At 42.6% G+C, this 18,487-nt stretch overlaps 1 protein-coding gene across 1 annotated transcript in view; it reads right to left on the bottom strand.

Annotated features, from left to right (window-relative positions):
* C9H14orf180 (chromosome 9 C14orf180 homolog) overlaps window positions 1-18,487 on the bottom strand; it is a 348,560-nt gene that overhangs the window by 262,667 nt on the left and 67,406 nt on the right. The gene's annotated exons all lie outside the window — the stretch shown is intronic.

The raw sequence follows: 18,487 nt of genomic DNA, 5'->3' as shown, positions 1-18,487 counted from the left end.
TCCAACTTTAATAAGTTTGTTATATCTTCTTGAGCTTGATGCATTGCTGTTTCCACCTCATTCATGGCGATTGCTGCTTCATTTTCAACAATTGGTTGTCCTAGTGGATCTTGACTCAGCGCAGATGAACTTTGACTGTCTTGAGAACTGTCTCTAGCAATCTCAGCTGCAATTGTAGCTTCTTGATCAATTTCATCGTTCAACATTTTCAAATAATTTGCAAAAGCACTGCATTGTATGCTATCTTTACAAGCATTAAAGGAATCTTCATAGCTCTGCAAATCTCCAAGTAATTCCACTTCTGAACACCTTGGTTTGAATAGTTGTAAAAGGGCTAAATAGTAAAAATCCAATTTATCAGCAGTGTCGCAACTCAGCTTCCTGTGATTAATCAACTTTCTTTTCATTTGTTTCACCAAACATCCTTCGGAACCAATGACTCCATATTTTCCATCATGGATGTTCTCTGTAGTATCCCGTTTAAAAGTGTAGTTTTGCGGCACTTCATAGAGACACATGTTCTCAAGATGATGACTGCTGTTTGGGTGATATGTGTCCAACATATTCCTTTTCAAAATATCTGTACTTTCTGGATCTTTTGTTGCTAAATATTCAATTTCTTGTACAGATTTCAGTACTCGATTTCGCATTACTGCAAGACCTAGATTCACATAAATGATTCTTCTAGATTTAGAGTATAGACTTGCAGCTGATAACTGATCTGAGCATTCATATCCACCGAGTTCGCGCTGCGATAACGTCTTCAAACTGAAACTGTATAATTTCTTACTTAGAGTCTTCTTGTGAGAAATCTCTTCCCACATTTCTTTCAATTCCGTCTTTCCTGATTTTGTAATATAAGATGTTATATATCGAGCAACAGCGATAGAATTGTCCTCAACATATTGAATATCCATGTTAGCATTCCACATAGACAAAAAAAGTGGGTTGTAGTCATTTATGTACTTTGACTCTTCATTTCTTCTTAAGTAGTAGGTATTTTTAAGAGACTTTCTTGTGATAGTATGTCGCAAAGATGACATAAAACTGTTCACTCTTCCTTTGGGTATTACAGAACGTGGAAATCCAAAACGACATTTGGTGTAGAACTTCTCCTTAGATTTGTGCGTCGTCGACAGTATTTTCCACATTGGTGGCTTTGGAATCGTAACACTTGTCCTCTTAAGTTGTTTTCTTCTGTGCTTTTGGGTACAGCACATGTTGCATATTGTTCAATAAAACTCAAAACAGTACCATCCGCATCTGCTCCAAACATGGGAGCATCCTTAATCCATAACAGCATATGTATATGAGGAGCACCTATTGCTTGATACTCCTTTTTCCAAAAGAAATCCACAACTTCTCCAAGGGGCCATTCCTAGTCGGAGTGTTTGAGTAGGGTAGTAGGTTGTGCTGGGGTAGTGTCCTAGGGTAGTACAGTGGTGTTTATGTAGTGTGTGGGGACATAATAGTGATAGTGTTTTAGGGTTTGAGGTACTGCAGTGGTGTTTGTGTAGTGTATGGGGTTGTGCTGGGGTAGTGTTTTAGGGTATTCAGTAGTGTTTGGGTAGTGTAGGGACTCATGCTGGGGTAGTGTTCTAGGATACTACAGTCGTATTTGGGTAGTGTAGGAGGTCCTGCTGAGGTAGATTTAAAGTTTAGGGTAGTGCAATGGTGTTTGAGTAGTGTAAAGGGTCATACTCGGTAGTGTTAGAGGGCCCGATACACAGAACTAACTTAAGACAAAATCCTAAACGTACAACTTTTGGTATTCACAGAAGGCATTTAGTAGTAGTAAAGTTAGGATTTTGTCTTAAGTCTGTTTTAAGTCTGTCTTAAGTCTGTCTTAATTCTGTCCTAAGTTTGTCTTAAGGCTGTCTTAAGTCTGTCTTAAGTCTGTCTTAAATCTGTCCTAAGTTTGTCTTAAGTTTGTCTTAAGACTGTCTTAAGTCTGTCTTAAGTCAAACTTAAGACAAAATCCTAACTTTACTACTAATAAATGCCTTCTGTGAATACCAAAAGTAGTAAGTTTAGGATGTTGTCTTAAGTTAGTTCTGTGAATCGGGCCCTTAGTGTTTAGGGTAGTACAGTGGTGTTTATGTAGTGTAGTGGGACATTCTAGGGGTACATTTAGAGTTTTAAGTAGTGCACTGGTCTTTGTGTAGCGTAGAGGATCATGCTGTGGTAGTGTTTTAGGGTGGTGCAGTAGTGTTTGGGTACTGTAGTAGCTCGTGCTAGTATAGTGTTTTAGAGGTTAGGGTAGTGCAGTGGTGAATAGGTAGTGTAGGAGGCTGTGCTGGGGTAGTGTTTTAGGGTAGTGCAGTGGTGTTTATGTATTGTACAGGATCGAAGCCTCCGAGATCATCTCCAGCATACCTCAAGGATCCTCTCTCAGCCCGACACTGTTCAACATTTACAAGGCCCCGCTCGCACACATCACCCGACAGCACGACCTCAATATAATCTCCTACGCCCACGGCACTCAACTGATCCTCTCCCTCACCAAGGACCCCATCACTGCTAAAGCCAAACTCCATGAAGGAATGAAGGCCGTTGCCAACTGGATGAAGATCAGCCGCCTGAAGCTGAACTCAGACAAGACGGAGGTCCTCATCCTCGGCTCCAACCCGTCAGCCTGGGACGACTCCTGGTGGCCAACGGCACTGGGGGCAGCTCTGACCCCCACCGACCATGCACGCAACCTGGAAATCATCCTGGACTCAATGCTCTCAATGATCAAGCAAGTCAATTCCGTCTCCTCCTCCTGCTTTAACACCCTCCGCATGCTCGGCAAGATCTACAGATGGATCCCGACAGATACAAGAAAGACAGTCACCCAGGCCCTCATCAGCAGCAGCCTCGACTACAGAAACTCCCTCTTCGCGGGAGCCCCGACCAAGCTCATCAATCGACTACAACGCATCCAAAACGCCTCGGCACGACTGTTCCTCGATGTACCATGACTGGGCCACATCACCCCACCTGACTCCCCGTCAACAAGAGGATATCCTTCAAGCTCCTAATTCATGTACACAAGGCACTCCGCAAGACCGACCCAGCCTACCTCAACAGACGGCTCTCCTTCTACATCCCTAACCGGCAGCTACACTCTGCCGACCTCTCAATCGCCACCGTCCCGCGCATACGAAGAACAACCACCGGCAGGGGATCCTTCTCCCAGCTCGCAGCAAAGACATGGAACACCCTCCCACTGAGCCTACGACAGACCCAAGACCTGCTGAACTTCAGGAGGATACTAAAGACCTGGCTGTTCGATCAGTAGCGGCCCCCACCTCCCCCCCAGCGCCTGGAGACCCTTGCGGGTATGTAGTGCGCTTAACAAATGACTGATTGATTGATTGATTGTAGGGATAGTGTTTTAGGTTTTAACATAGTGCAGTGGTGTTTGAGTAATGTAGGGGGTCGTGCTGGGGTGGTGTTCTAGGATAGTACAGTGGTGTTTGGGTATTGTAGGAGGTCCTGCTGAGGTAGATTTAAGGTTTAAGGTACTGGAATCATGTTTGGGTAGTGTAATAAGTCGTGCTGGTATAGTGTTTTAGAGTTTAGGGTAGTGCAGTGGTGAATGGGTATTGTAGGTAATCATGCTGGAGGTAGATAAAGGGTATAGGGTAGTGCACTCGTCTTTCTGTAGTGTAGAGAATGATGCTAGGGATAGTGTCACTGCAAGAGTACATGTATTTATATATCTAAAAACATATGAAATAACAAAATCATACTCTCAATTTTCCCAAATGGACACTGACTCACAGTGTGATTCTAGACAAATAACAACATTTCTTATAAATGGAGTAGTAGGGTAGTACAGTGGTGTTTGGGTAGTGTAGGACGTTGTACTGGGTTAGTGTTCTAGGGTAGTGTAGTGGTGTTTATGTAATGCACAGGGTAATGATACGGATAGTGTTTAGGGTTTAAGGTAGAGCAGTGGTGTTTGTGTAGTGCAAGGGGGCGTGCTGGGATAGTGTTCTTGGAAAGTACAGTGGTGTTTGGGTAGTGTAAGGGATTGTGCTCGGGTAGGTTTAAGCTTTAGGGTAGTGCACTGGTGTTTGGGTAGTATACGTGGACATACTGGGATAGTGTTCTAAGGTAGTTCAGTAGTGTTTGAGTAGTGTAGCCTGTTATGCTGTGGTAGATTTAACATTTAGGATATTGCAATGATGTTTGGGAAGTGTAGGGGATTGTGCTGGGGTAGTGTTTTACTATTTAGTTTAGTGCAGTAGTGAATGGGTACTGTAGGTGGTCGTGCTGAGGGTAGATTTAGGGTTTAGGGTTGTGCAGTTGTGTTTATGTACTGCAGGAGATTATGCTGAATTAGTCTTTTATGGTACTACAGTGGTATTTGTCTAGTGTAGAGAGTTGTGCTGGAGCAATGTTCTAGGAAAGTACAGTGGTGTTTGGGTAGTGTAGGAGGTTCTGCTGGGGTAGATTTAAAGTTTAGGGTAGTAAAGTGGTGAATAGGTAGTGGGGTAGGTGGTCATGCTGGAAGTAGATTAAGGGTTTACAGTAGTCCAGTGGTGTTTGGGTAGTGTAGGAAATCATACTGGGGTAGTGTCACTGCAAGACTGCATGTACTTATTTGTCTGAAAAAACATCAAGCATGCATTAAATATATTTCAGAACTGCATTTTACTATTCATATTAAACTCATTTTGGAAACACATAACCAATGACTATTTTCTAATTCTACCAAAATGTGAGAACACAATACGTTTTTAACCAATTACTTGTCAGGAAACACATGAATTTTCAAAATGCTTCTCTCAGAGTGATTCCTAAATGCACAGACTCGCTGTGTGATTCTAGACAAATAACAATATTTCTTATAAATGCAGTAGTAGGATACTATGGTGGTTTTTGAGTAGTGTTAGGGGTCCTGCTGTGATAGATTTAAGCTTTAGAGTAGTGAAAGGCTGTTTAGGTACTATAGGGAGTCATACTGGGGTAGTGCTCTAGCATAGTGCAGTGGTGTTTATGTACCATAGGTGATCATGCTAGGGATAGCGTTTTAAGGTTTAAGTTAGTGCAGTGGTGTTTGTGTAGTGTAGGGGGTCATGGTAGGGTACTGTTCTAGTAAATAAAGTGGTGTTTGGGTAGAGTAGCAGGTTGTGCTGGGGTAGATTTAAGGTTTAGGGACATAAAGTGGTGAATAAATAGAGTAGGTGGTCATGCTGGAGGTGATTAAAGATTTACAGTAGTGCAGTGGTGTTTGGGTAATGTAAGAAATCATACTGGTGAAACTGTTACTGCAAGACTTCATGTACTTATTTGTCTGCATAAACATCAAGTATGCATTCCATATATTCCAGAACTGCATTTTACTATTAATATTAAACTCATTTTGGAAACACATAACCAATTACTATTTTCTAATTGTATCAAAATGTGAGAACACAATACATTTTTAACCAATTACATGTCGGGAAACACATAAATTACCAAAATGCTTCTCTCAAAGTGATTCCTAAATGCACATACTCACTGTGTGATTCTAGAAATATAACAATATTTCTTATAAATGCAGTGGTAGGATACTATGGTGGTGGTTGGTTAGTGTAAGGGGTCCTGCTTTGATAGATTTAAGCTTTAGAGTTGTGAAATGGTGTTTAGGTACTATAGGGAGTCATACTGAGGTAGTGCTCTAGTATACTGCAATGGTGTCTATGTACCATAGGTGATCATGCTAGGATAGGGTTTTAAGATTTAAGATAGTGCAGTGGTGTTTGTGTAGTGTAGGGGGTTGTGGTAGGGTACTGTTATAGGAAATAAAGTGATGTTTGGGTAGAGTAGCAGGTTGTGCTGGGGTTGATTTAAGGTTTAGGGTAGTAAAGTGATGAATAGGAAGTGTAGGTGGTCACGCTGGAGGTAGATTAAGAGTTTATAGGAGTGCAGTGGTGTTCTGGTAATGTAGGAAATCATACTGGTGGAAGTGTCACTACAAGATTACATGTACTTAATTGTCTGCAAAAATATCAAGCATGCCTTCCATACATTTCAGAACTGCATTTTTACTATTAATATTAAACTAATTTTGGAAACACATAACTAAGCATGGGCGAAATTCGGATTTCTCAGCGAAATCGCACAAAAATCTGCATATTTGCGAATTTTTTTGCAAAATCGTTGATTTTTTTGCGATTTGCCCTGGGGTACTTTCTACTGGCTAATCCAGTAAGTGCTTCCTCATTGGGTAAATGTATAGTGCTTTTACTACACTGCAGCTGCGTAAAGGGCCAGAAGATGTGTCTCCAGTGACCATATGTGCCTGTAACACAGGCCCAGGCACACATGGTCACTAGAGACACATCTTCTGGCCCTTTACGCAGCTACAGTGTAGTAAAAGCACTATTGGGCAGATTTACAAGCCTCTTGCGGCACAGTTGCGTCACTTTTGTGATGCAGCGGCAGCACAAAAGATGCGCCATGGTGCTGGGTATTAACAACGTGACGCATCTGAGACATGCGTCACGTTGTAAAGCCCTGCGCCATCAGGAGGCGTTCCGGCGCAGGGGAGGGCGTTCCTGCACAGGAACGCCTCCTAAAAGTGGCTGAGTGAAATCTACAAGATTTCACTCAGTCACTTTTAGGCCAATGCTGCGTCAAAACCCTGCACCTGCTTGAAGCAGGCACAAGGCTTGACGCAGCATTGGGGAGATAGGGCCCCCCAGAGCATTGCTGGAGCTGCATCGCGCTTGCGACGCAGCTCCAGCAATGCGCTGCTTTTACGGCACAGATGCATGACGCATCTGTGCCGTTTTTGCCACATGGTGCACCGCATTGTAAATACAAAAACTCACAGTTGATGGACAGAATGCAGAACAATGTCATACATTAACCCAGTACAGAGATCTGGGCCTAAATCCATCGTTTTTTTGCACTCCACACCACCCCAGTTCAGACATGGCCATATGCAAATCAGTCTGACCCTGTGCCTCATGGGAACAGTCCAGCCCGAACTGCCAAGCCATGCCTTCCCTGGACCGGAAACAAGTTTCCGAGGACCAGTTTCTGGCATTCCAGCCGTCTTCAGCCCGGCTTGCTTGAATCCAGTGGTGTGGAGAGCATGGGACTCACGTCTGAGCATACCCATCCCACTCGGGGTGACAAATGCGAAAATCACAGTTGATGGACAGAATGCAGAACAATGTCATACATTCACCCCAGTACAGAGATCTGGGCCTAAATTCATCATTTTTTTGCACTCCACACCACCCCAGTTCAGACATGGCCATATGCATATCAGTCTGACCCTGTGCCTCAAGGGAACAGTCCAGCCCGAACTGCCAAGCCATGCCTTCCCTGGACCGGAAACAAGCTTCCGAAGACCGGTATCTGGCATTCCAGACGTCTTTAGCCCGGCTTGCTTGAATCCAGTGGTGTGGAGAGCATGGGACTCACGTCTGAGCATACCCATCCCACTCGGGGTGACAAATGCAAAAATCACAGTTGATGGACAGAATGCGGAAAAATGTCATACATTCACCCCAGTACAGAGATCTGGGCCTACATCCATCGTTTTTTTGCACTCCACACCACCCCAGTTCAGACATGGCCATATGCAAATCAGTCTGACCCTGTGCCTCATGGGAACAGTCCAGCCCGAACTGCCAAGCCATGCCTTTCCTGGACCGGAATCTAGCTTCCGAGGACCGGTTTCTGGCATTCCAGCCGTCTTCAGCCTGGCTTGCTTGAATCCAGTGGCAAAGTGAATAAGGGACTCACGTCTGAGCATACCCTGCCACACTTATGGCAGCCAAAAGCGGTACAAAATGGGGTGGTGATGGACTGAGCATCTGAATCAATCAAACAATCACACCCAGTCATTAATGGCGCTTTGATCAAACCATATTAGTCTCCTGGAGACAAATTATATCACAATACAAGACTCGTAACTCTTGCGCCACTCGCCGTCTTTTATCAAGTGAATTCAACCCCCTCACATTCAATGTACCTATCCTAATACCCCTGCCCGCCATTTATCTGTCTCAAAACTTAATCAACTCACTCCACAGACTGCCTGCAACAGAGCAATATCTGCCCCAAATAGATTCATTTCCCTATTATACTCATGTATTGTATTCTGTTTTTCACCACCCCGCAGCCCCACCCCGTGTCCCCTACCAACCCACCCTCCCACGAACCAACAAGAGGCTTAAGCACCATGTCCTCAGTGATGCAGAAGTGCTTTAACCGGTGCCCCTCAATTGACTCCCCTGCCCCCACCCATTATTTCTCTCTCTCCATGTTGAATAATTAAACCTAAGATCAGACCCAACAAAAAAGTAATTCGCAGGGATGTCACCCCCCCTTTTCCAATTTCCTTCATTCCTATTACAATTTCACTTAACTTAAAACTGGCATAGATATCTCTTGAATACCTTATGCAGTATATACATATACATATTAGCCCCTATTTTTTTGGGGTGGGATACATAGAAATAGTCCACAATCACTTAAAGCAAAAAAATAAGAAAGAAGGAAAAGAAACGCATGATCTGCCAAAAAAACTACCGATACACAGGAGAGAGAGAACCTCATTGACCTAATAAAAAAAAACATAGTTACACATTTCACCCAGTATACACTCTTGTATCTAGTCATAAAGATTTTTTGCCATTGTTATTTATAATACTATCATTAGCGTTGCGGACTCTTATCCATTTCCTTCATATACTCCTGTACATCCGTCCCAGACATAAAGTATCTGGTTTGCCCTCTGAAAATGATCTTTAATTTGGAACGGTTGAGCAGAAAATCTTGAGCCCCCTTAGCCTGTAGGGGAGCAATTAGTTTCCGTAGTTGCCACCGTTCGTGCACTGTTGCTTGGCAGAAATCAGGACGGATGAAGAACTCACACCCCATACCCCTCCGTTTTTTCTCAGGGTGTGCCAGGTCGTATAAAGCTTCCCAAAGTAAATAGTTATTCAGGCAGATTAGAATTGCCCTGGGATATGAGTTTGAATCGACTTGTTTCTCCATTCCGGGCTGCCGTAAAACAAAAGGGAACCTATGTGCCAGGATCACTTCTATTTCCCAGTCCCAGGTGTTAAGTTCTGGGAAAGCTTCCTTGAAAAGCTGAATAATAAACTTACGTGGATCAGAACCTTCCTTTGTCTCGGCTATACCTAGCAGGTGAAGATTGTTACGACGTGCACGATTTTCTAGGTCCGCAAGCTTCCAATCCACATCTGATTTGGATTTTTGTAAAGTCTTGATGGCCGATTGTTGCTTAGCCAAGCAATCCTCTGCTGAGGAGACTCTCTCCTCAACCTCTACCACCCGAGTAGTGACTTCAGCACACGTCTTGACCAAGCGCCTCACTGTGTTCTGAAGTTTCCTGACGGCCCCTTGTGAGCGTAACCCTTCAGCCTTGGTCTCAATGCAGTGTGCCCTTATTCTCCTATAAATAGTCACAATTTATAACTAAGTACTATGCCTATGCCATCTTGAAACAACGTACAACTCCGGAATATGTTTGTTGACGGAAAAAGAGAATCCAATGCTAGAGAACGGAACCTGCAACAGAGATTGGAGATTCAGACATAGCTCCGGAAAACAAAACTAATTGCACAGTAGGTGTGGTTCATTTAGTTTTTTGTTGTTTAGTAGTCTATGGAAGGAAGATGTGACTCCGCCTATGTAGATGGCACAATTTGCGGTTTACACGTGCTCACGTTTTAACTGTTTTTCGTCTGCACGTGCTCGGAAAAGTTATAAACTGTGAAGCTGTAAAGGTTTCGATTTTGATAGTAACACGAATAAGGTATCATTATCTACAAACGTTGGAGAGTTTAAAAGGTGTTATTCTGTAAAATGTGTTCTTTGCATTTTCATGATTAAAAGCATCTAAATAGAAGACGTATAAAAACATATCGTTATCATTAGAAGAAAAAAAAGGTTTAATATTTGTTATTTTTATGTTTCTTAATTTAAAAAATGCTAGCATTTGTAAATCGTAATCCTACCCTCGGAAAGGTGTGCTGGCGCTTGGGACTTTGGGAAAGGGCATTAAATAATAAATGCCCTATTCTATGCACCTGTAGACTTGGCTTTTAAACTTTCATTTGCCTAGTCTGTATCTTTAAACTTCCTCCAAACATTTTGGTACTGCTATTTTAGTATTGTAGTGAGCCCTTCAGCAGTATGTGTTTATGTATACACTGTTCTAAAAGTGAAGCTGCTGTACATTTTGCCAGACACTCTCCTTGCAGAATTGTAATAATTCAGCCAGTACCCAAATAGTCATGCTGCAAATTGGGCCTTAGGGCATGGACTGCTTCAAACTCCTATATACTATGCATGCAGTCTTCTATGCATGGGCAAACTTGTATTTTATAGCTTTTATTATCCAGTCTATATTGCTACACTTCCAGCAAACTCCTTGTGATTGCGAATTCAGTATTGTAGTGAAGTATTCAGCAGAATGCCCTTATGTATGCACTGTGCTAAAATTGAAGCTCTTTTAACCCCTTCAGTGCTGCGCGAATTCCTCTGTGGTGCTGAAGGTTCTAAAGAACCTATGGACTCATGACGGAATGGTTCCGTCATGAGCACAGGCCAACCGACGCTCATGACGGAACTGTTCCGTCATGAGCACCGAAGGGGTTAAATTCAGACAGACACTCTCCTTGCAGAACTGTAATTATCCATCAGTACTCAAGGAATCATGGTTCAAAGTAGGCCTTAGGCCAGGTACTGCTTTAAACCTGTATAGAGTATGCATGCACTCTTCTATGTAGCTGCACAATTGTTTTTTATACATTCAATTGTCCAGTCTGTATCTTTAGACTTTCACAATCACTCTCACTCCACTGTTTCAATATTGCAGTGAGCCATTCAGCAGTATTTCCTTATATATGTACTGTGGTAAAACTGAAGCTCTTATAAATTCCGTCATGCACTCTCTTTGCAGAACTGTAATAATGCAGTCAGTACCCAAGTAATTATGGAGCAAAGTAGGCCTCAGTATATGGACTGCTTCAAACTCCTATTTACTATGCATGTACTGTTCTATACACCTGCAAATTTACCTTTTATATTTTGAATTCCCCAGTCTCTATCCTTCCACTTCCACCAAACACTCTGTCATTCCTGTTATAGTTTTGTAGTGACTCATTGATCAGTGTGTAGTAATCCATTCACTATATTTAAACAGTAATCAGCAAATGTACAATAAGTGGTACATTTGCAGAGATATGCCAGTTATTGTGCATTGTAATATCAGCACAATGGATGCACCGCATTTACAATGTAGTGTATTATGGAGCAAAAACGGCACAGATATGTGATGTATTTGTGTTGTGAAGGTGGTGCATTGCTTGACTTGCGTTCCAAGTGCAACGCAGCTCCAGCAATGCTCTTGGGGTTCTATGCTCACAAAGCTGTGTCAATCCTTACACCTGTTCAAGCAGGTGCAGGGTTTTGACGTAGCAAAGGCCTAAAAGTGACTGATTGAAATCTTATAGATTTCACTCAGTCACTTTTAGGAGGTGGTCCTAAGCTAGAACACCTCCACTCCCCCCCATCTCTGCGCAGGAAAGGGCTTTATAATGTGATGCACCTTCCATATGCATCACATTGTAAATATCAGGCACTATGGCACATCTTTTGCAATACAGCTGCATCACAAAAATGACAGAAAAGATGTGTAAAAGAGGTACAAGGGGGTTGTAAATCCGCTCCTAACACATACAAATTCACCCAGGCAGTTTCACTAGCAGTGGAAATTGAAGTATAGACTTCTAACATATTTATATGGATATGTTACATTGACGTGCTTCGGAGGTACTACAGTATACTATAGGTAAACACCTTATACATTTATGCTGCAGCACTCCCTTATAGTTTTGCACTTTCACATTCACCATACACTACTAATTCATTCTATCATTTATCCACTACACAGTGATTCTGACAAAGTTTTACACACTAATATTGAAATATAGCTCTTTTTAAGCGAGTGGAGGTAGTTATTTTTAGTTTTCTATTTTTTTTTAAATTTCAGCAAGTTTTTGGTTGGTTTTTTTTATAAACCAAAAAAATGAAACTGGAAACAAAAAAACTGTGGAACAGGAAGAAAGAAGAAAAAAAAATATTATTGTTTTGGGCATCGGTGCTCTTCTTTGCTCTTCACAATGAGGTGAATAGACTGCTCACCGTAACAAAGGAGTTCTCTGCAAAATTTACAATGAATTGTAAGATCTGCAAACTGAGGCACAATAATAGGATGCGGACTGCCCGGAGGAGGTGGTGGTGCAGTTGAGGTAGAAAGAACTGCACTTTGAGGGTTCTCCTGGAACCTTTGTGTTGCCATCCTTCCATAAATATTTGGATGCACATTTTTGACATGGCGAGCCATTGAGGCTATTCCGAAAGAGTACTTTTTAGTGGGGTCAGATCTGGAAAGTGTAACCTCACATATCTTGCATGGTACTTTCGGTACATTCACCTTTTTCTGTCCCTTCGGAAATGAAGAAAACTTCCAAATAAAAGCTTATTTTCTCTTTTTCTGTGGTGGCTCAGTAACAAAATCATCCTTAGAGGAATGTACTGAGGAAGTCTCAAAAAGAGCAGCCATTGTAGAGTTTGGTTTTAAAAGTCTACAGCCCCACAGAATAGATGTATTTCCTGGGAAAGTCGAAGTAGGATGATCAAAATGAGAGCGGTCTTCCAACAGTTGGAATAGGAAGTAATATGAACCAATCAAAACTCTCCTTTTATGGTCACATGACTTTGCGTATGCAGTGCTGTTACGGTGCTCTTAAGATGTGAGCATGTTCGACGTACCTCTGCGATTTGCGTAATTGCTTTTGAAAGTAATAATCGCTTATTAAAAGTTAAAAAACTATTTTCATGATTGTCCTAGACAATGTCTTCCCTTAATATGTACATTAAATACATAAATATATGTTTTTGAACAATTAGAAACTTTTGTGCCGTACACTTACGGGGCGCCGTACATGACGTCACACAGAAGCGTTGACGCGAATACGCGATGCTCAAGGCCAAAGCCTATCCGTAACGAGTGCGCGGCTACGCGCAGAGGACCATTTACTATACAAAGTGTGGTGCGATCACTGTACGCATACGGTGCGATTACCCCAAAAAACATGAAAAAGGAATTAAACAGATTTTAATTGCAAAAAATGGAGATTTTTTTAATTCGATAATTTAGTGTTATTATTTTACATTAAGGATATGAAACATTATTTAAAAAATCAAATAAATATAAATATGTTTCATCAAAATGTAAGAAATTAGTATAAAAAGAAAGAAATATAATAATCTATATATTTAAATATGATCATTTACTAAACTTTTGAAATTCACAGAAAAAACCATAGGTTTCAGCCATGTTATAGTTAGGAATTAGCATTTAAAAAACCTTGCAAATTCACTGAAAAAACCATAGGTTTCACTCATGATATAGTAAGCTGCAGATTTCACTCATCAGTGATGTCATGAGTGATGTCACTGACCATGTCATGAGTGATGCAGTATGTGACGTTATCAGCAGTGCATTGCGGGCACGCGAGTTATAGTTAGCTGAACTAACTATAACTAGGGAATTTCAATGGTTTTGTATGAGTGAAATCTGCAGCTAATTATAACATGTGTGAAACCTATGTTTTTTTCAGTAAATATATATATATATATATATATGTATATATATATATATATATATATATATATATAACGCTCCAACTCCTCCTCGTATATGAAGAAGACGACAGCACTCGAGGGTTACTTTTTCAAAACATGCAGGTTTATTTCTCGCAAGCACCCTCCACAAACGCGTTTCGGCGTGCTGCCTTCGTCAGTGTGGTAACAACATTATACACTCTTAGTGGATTATATAAGACATTTTCACTTTCTTGTCACAACCATAGAAATAGACAGAGGACAACCCCACTATAGTCACTGTAGGCGCCATTTTTGAATGTCAATATGTGCAACCTAAAGATGATTTACAGGTTATGCAATAAAGCCCATAGATGGGCAAATCCATACAGGAAGTGGGTATACACAAAAATTATAATGTTTAAGACATAAACAGAATAAAATGAAGCAGTGGATCGGCTAGGGTCCTCTATCTAGTATGTCAGATAATAGTCCACCAATATTCTGCAGGCACATGGCTTCTTATGTTACTGAAAAAAATCGCAAAAATCGCAAGACTGTACAACTCCGTAACTGGATATATATTTTCATCCCCATTGTTATGTAACTACGATTATGCAAGCCATGGGACATAACATTATTCAAATCCTTTGCATAGGTGGAATCTGGGCAAAGGAACAAATTCCAGTAAATATGATCAGGGTCATTCAACATAATAAAGGGCCCTGATTTCCTGGGCGTACAGACAGTGCGAGGATGTTAAGTTAAATTATATGTTCTCGAAAAACAATTGAGTCTTACATTATAAAGCAAACAAACAAGTACTTCAGCATGCGTCATATTCAACATCTCATTACAGCTACATTGAAGACCCTATATGTATTTTATGATCACCTGGAATTCTTACTACGCTACTCCTCTGTCGTTTTTTGCTAGTGGGGAGGTGTTCTATACTATATGGCCTACACGGTGTTTATGATCCTATTTCCCCAGATGGAACGCCATCTCCTCCCCCGCATTCCGGCCCCTAGGGTGCTTCGTGGAGAGGTCTATGATGAACCTGGATTCCAGTCTACGGAGTCGTCTCAAGCGATCTCCACCCCTCACATTAGCGGGTATGGTATCTAGACCGTAGTATTGTAGCAGTTTACGGTCACGTCCATGAACCTCCGCGAAGTGGCGGGCCACTGGATAACTGGGGTCAGCTTTGTCGATGGCTCTCAAGTGTTCCATGACCCTCAGTTTCAGTTCTTTGATGGTGCTGCCTATGTAGCGCAAGCCACACGGGCAGTGCAGACAGTAAACTGCGTATTGCGTACTGCAGGTGATTAATTTTCTTATAGGCATGCTCCTTCCTGTGTCTGGTATAATATACGAGAGAACCCTCTTGCTGATCGCACAGGCTTTACATCTCCCACAGGGGAAAAACCCTTTTTGATCTTTCAAGGTGTTTACCCTTGGAAGGGGTTTTTCCAGATGACTTGTAACGAGCATATCACCCACAGACCTGGTTTTGCTGAATGTCACTAGTGGATTGGGGGGAAGGTCATCTTTTAATACAGTATCTGTTTGCAAGATATGCCAGTTCTTTTTAAGCATTCTTTTCAGGTCATTAGCCCCAGTGGAGTAGGGGGTGATCATTCTAATTTTATTGACATTGGTGTTTTTGTTTACATCACGGCCTGATCCATCCGGTCTGGCAGTGAGCAAACTCCCTCTCGGTATCTTATTAACCCTTCTCAACGTATCATGTAATAGGTCTTCACCATATCCCCTTATCTTGAAGCGGGATATGCATTCAGAGGCAGCCGCCTCAAAGTCCGAATCCCTGGAACAATTCCTACGGAGTCTCAAGAGCTCTCCGTAGGGAATGCTGTTGATCAATTGTGGTGGGTGGCTGCTGCTGGCAAAGAGTGTTGAATTGCCAGCAGTCTCTTTTCTGAACAAGCAAGTGTGTAGCTGCCCATCTTCAACAAACACCCTCAGGTCTAGGTACTCCGCTGCCACCGGACTAATAGAACCCGAGAAGTGTAAGTTGAGACTGTTGTTATTGTGCAGTTTGATGTATTCCGTGGCTGTCTCAATATTGCCGTTCCAAACGATGAAAAGATCATCGATGTACCGATGCCAACACACCGCAGTTCCCACCTCCTGCCCAACCCTACAGCTCCTGGGTACCTGCTCCTCCCACCAGCCCACGAAAAGGTTCGCGTAGCTGGGAGCGAAGCAGGTACCCATCGCCGTCCCTGACTTCTGTAAATACAGTTGTTCTTCAAACAGGAAAACATTGTGGGTTAAGCAGAATTCAACAAATTCCAGTATCATCAGATTATGTCTAGCGAATCGCGCCTGGCGCTGTTCTAGAGCATGTCTTATCGCTTGTAATCCCTGTTGGTGTTCGATTATAGTGTACAAGCTGGTGATGTCCAGCACTACCAGCAAGTAACCTGGATTCCACTGCAGATCTCTTATTTTCATGAGGAAATCCTTTGTATCCCTGACATATGATTTCAGGTTTAGCACCAAAGGGAAAAGAGTATTGTCAACAAAGCGCAACATGTTCTCCTTCAAACTCCCAATAGAGGAGATAATGGGGCGGCCAGGTGGATTGTCTTTGCTCTTGTGAAGTTTCGGGAGATGGTAAAAGGTGGGAATCATTGGGCAGTTGTTGCGTAGGAATAAATGTTCATCCTTGCCCAGCATCTGTAGGTCGTACCATTTTTTGATGAGAGTATCATACTCTTTGATACTCTGTTGGTACATAGTCATGGTACACTTGATGTAGAAGTTTTCATCCGAGAGCTGTCTCAATGCCTCAGTTTTGTAATAGTCCCTACTCATTAAAACAATGTTCCCGCCTTTATCAGAAGGTTTCACCACGATGTTGTTGTCTTTTTTTAGTTTTATTAGCGCTTCATGTTGCTGTTCAGTGATGTTGAAGTTGCGACTGGTGTGGTTAGACTTTCGATACCTCATGAGGTCGTTGATCATGGCTTCGCTGAACGCATCCACTGCATCCCACGGGGACTGAGGGACAAATACGGAAGGAGGTTTGAAATTACTCTCCTCCCTTTCTTGATCAATCCCTTGCAGCTCAGCCCTTTGTGCAGTGTCCAAGTGTTGAACATCTAGTGTCCCATCTCTTTCAAGATCTTCCAGAGCTTCTACTGTTACTAGATCTCTACTGCTCAGGGCATCAGTGGCTGTTATTCTTGCCCCCTGATTTTTGGGATCTTGAGTGTGGGGGCGTAGTTTTAAGTATTTGTGGAGTTTTAATTTTCGCGTGAAGCGAAACAGATCAATCCTTGTTTGGGTATATTCCAGTTCTTTGTTGGGGCAGAAGGTTAGTCCTAGACTGAGAACTTCGGTTTCTTGGTTGGTCAATTGTTTGGACGTCAGGTTAACAACCGTTAAGTTGGCTTGTTCTTGTGAGCCATTTGTATCAGGAATCGCAATTTCTTGGTGCGGTTGCGATTGACCCAGCGGGAGCTCCTTGGTCCCCCTCTTCCTCCTTTTTCCGCCCCTTGACCTCCTCGTCCTCCTGGTGCTTCTGTTTCTGGTTCCTCCGTGTCCGGGGGTTTGTTCTTTACTCCACGGAGCCACGTGCTCTTGAGCACCTCGTACTCCTCTTGAAAAGGGGTTCTGTTACATTTGCCTTGTTGCGTTCCGCGATTTCACCCCCGTTGTATTTGCTCAGTTTGTTCGTCGCCTGACTCATTTTCAGTGACCTCTGACTCAGAGGTGGCGATGTCCAATCCTGTGGATGTTCCAGTGATTGTGCTTGAGCTTTTCAATAGAGCCTTGCATGGGGCGTCAAATTTCTTGGCATAGGTAAGGACACGCCCTGTCAGGTAGTCATTGGCGTCCCGCTCGTACTTTTCTTGCTTCCGATTCCTTATTTTAGTCTCATATTTCACCAAGCGAGCTTTCATTTGTTCTTTTTTCTCAGTGATTGACAATATGATGTTTGAATCGGTCTCTTTGTCAAGTTCATCATTAATCGATGAGATCTCGGCCAATACTTTCTCACGGTCGCTCCATGCATATTTTATCAATATTTTCAGAGTCCCCTCACAGTACGTGGCAGTGTGTTCAAACCAATCGGTGAGCAGCTGCGGATCTGGGTGCTCATAAGATGGGACTGTATGTACCCTTAGGCCCCTAGGTACTCTTCTTTCCTCCACATAATTAGTGAGACTGGTTGCCTCCCACCACTTGCGTATTTCACGCTCATAAAGCCTCTCAATTTTCACCATAACCGATGTTAACTTGTCACAAGACGGCTCCGCAGAAGCGCCTGCTGCTGCTGCCGGCGGCTTTTCTCGCCGTTTAAACATTCTCTGTGCAAAGAAAAGACTTGCAGCGATAGTATGTTTTCACTGTTTGTTACACATGTGACACTGGAGGTCACCACTAGGGGGTGGTGATAGTCTCCATCAAAAGTATATAAAAAAGCATTTACATTTTGACCATGTTGCAGCGTGAACAAGGGCACCTTTGCCCGAAACGCGTCGCTGGTTCTGTGGATTAAATAAACAACATCTTGCTGACTTTGCTGGTCCGTTCCTCATTCTTGCTGGCGTGGAAGCGTTGTCTGCGAGAGCAGAACGTGCTGAGGAGGAGCTTTGTTTTCCATATATATATATATATACACACTCCACCGGCGTATTCCTCCCTTCAGTCACGGAAAGAACAACACAGGAGCCGTGGCCTCTATTCGTGGTGCAGTTTATTTCAGACACAACGTTGTGTCTGAAATAAACTGCACCACGAATAGAGGCCACGGCTCCTGTGTTGTTCTTTCCGTGACTGAAGTGAGGAATACGCCGGTGGAGTGTGTATATTGTAAGGG

The sequence above is a fragment of the Lissotriton vulgaris genome, chromosome 9 (assembly GCF_964263255.1).
Source record: "Lissotriton vulgaris chromosome 9, aLisVul1.2, whole genome shotgun sequence".
NCBI classification, from domain to species: domain Eukaryota; kingdom Metazoa; phylum Chordata; class Amphibia; order Caudata; family Salamandridae; genus Lissotriton; species Lissotriton vulgaris.
Note: the sequence above shows the minus strand (reverse complement) of the source record. Positions and strands in the feature narration are given on the sequence as shown.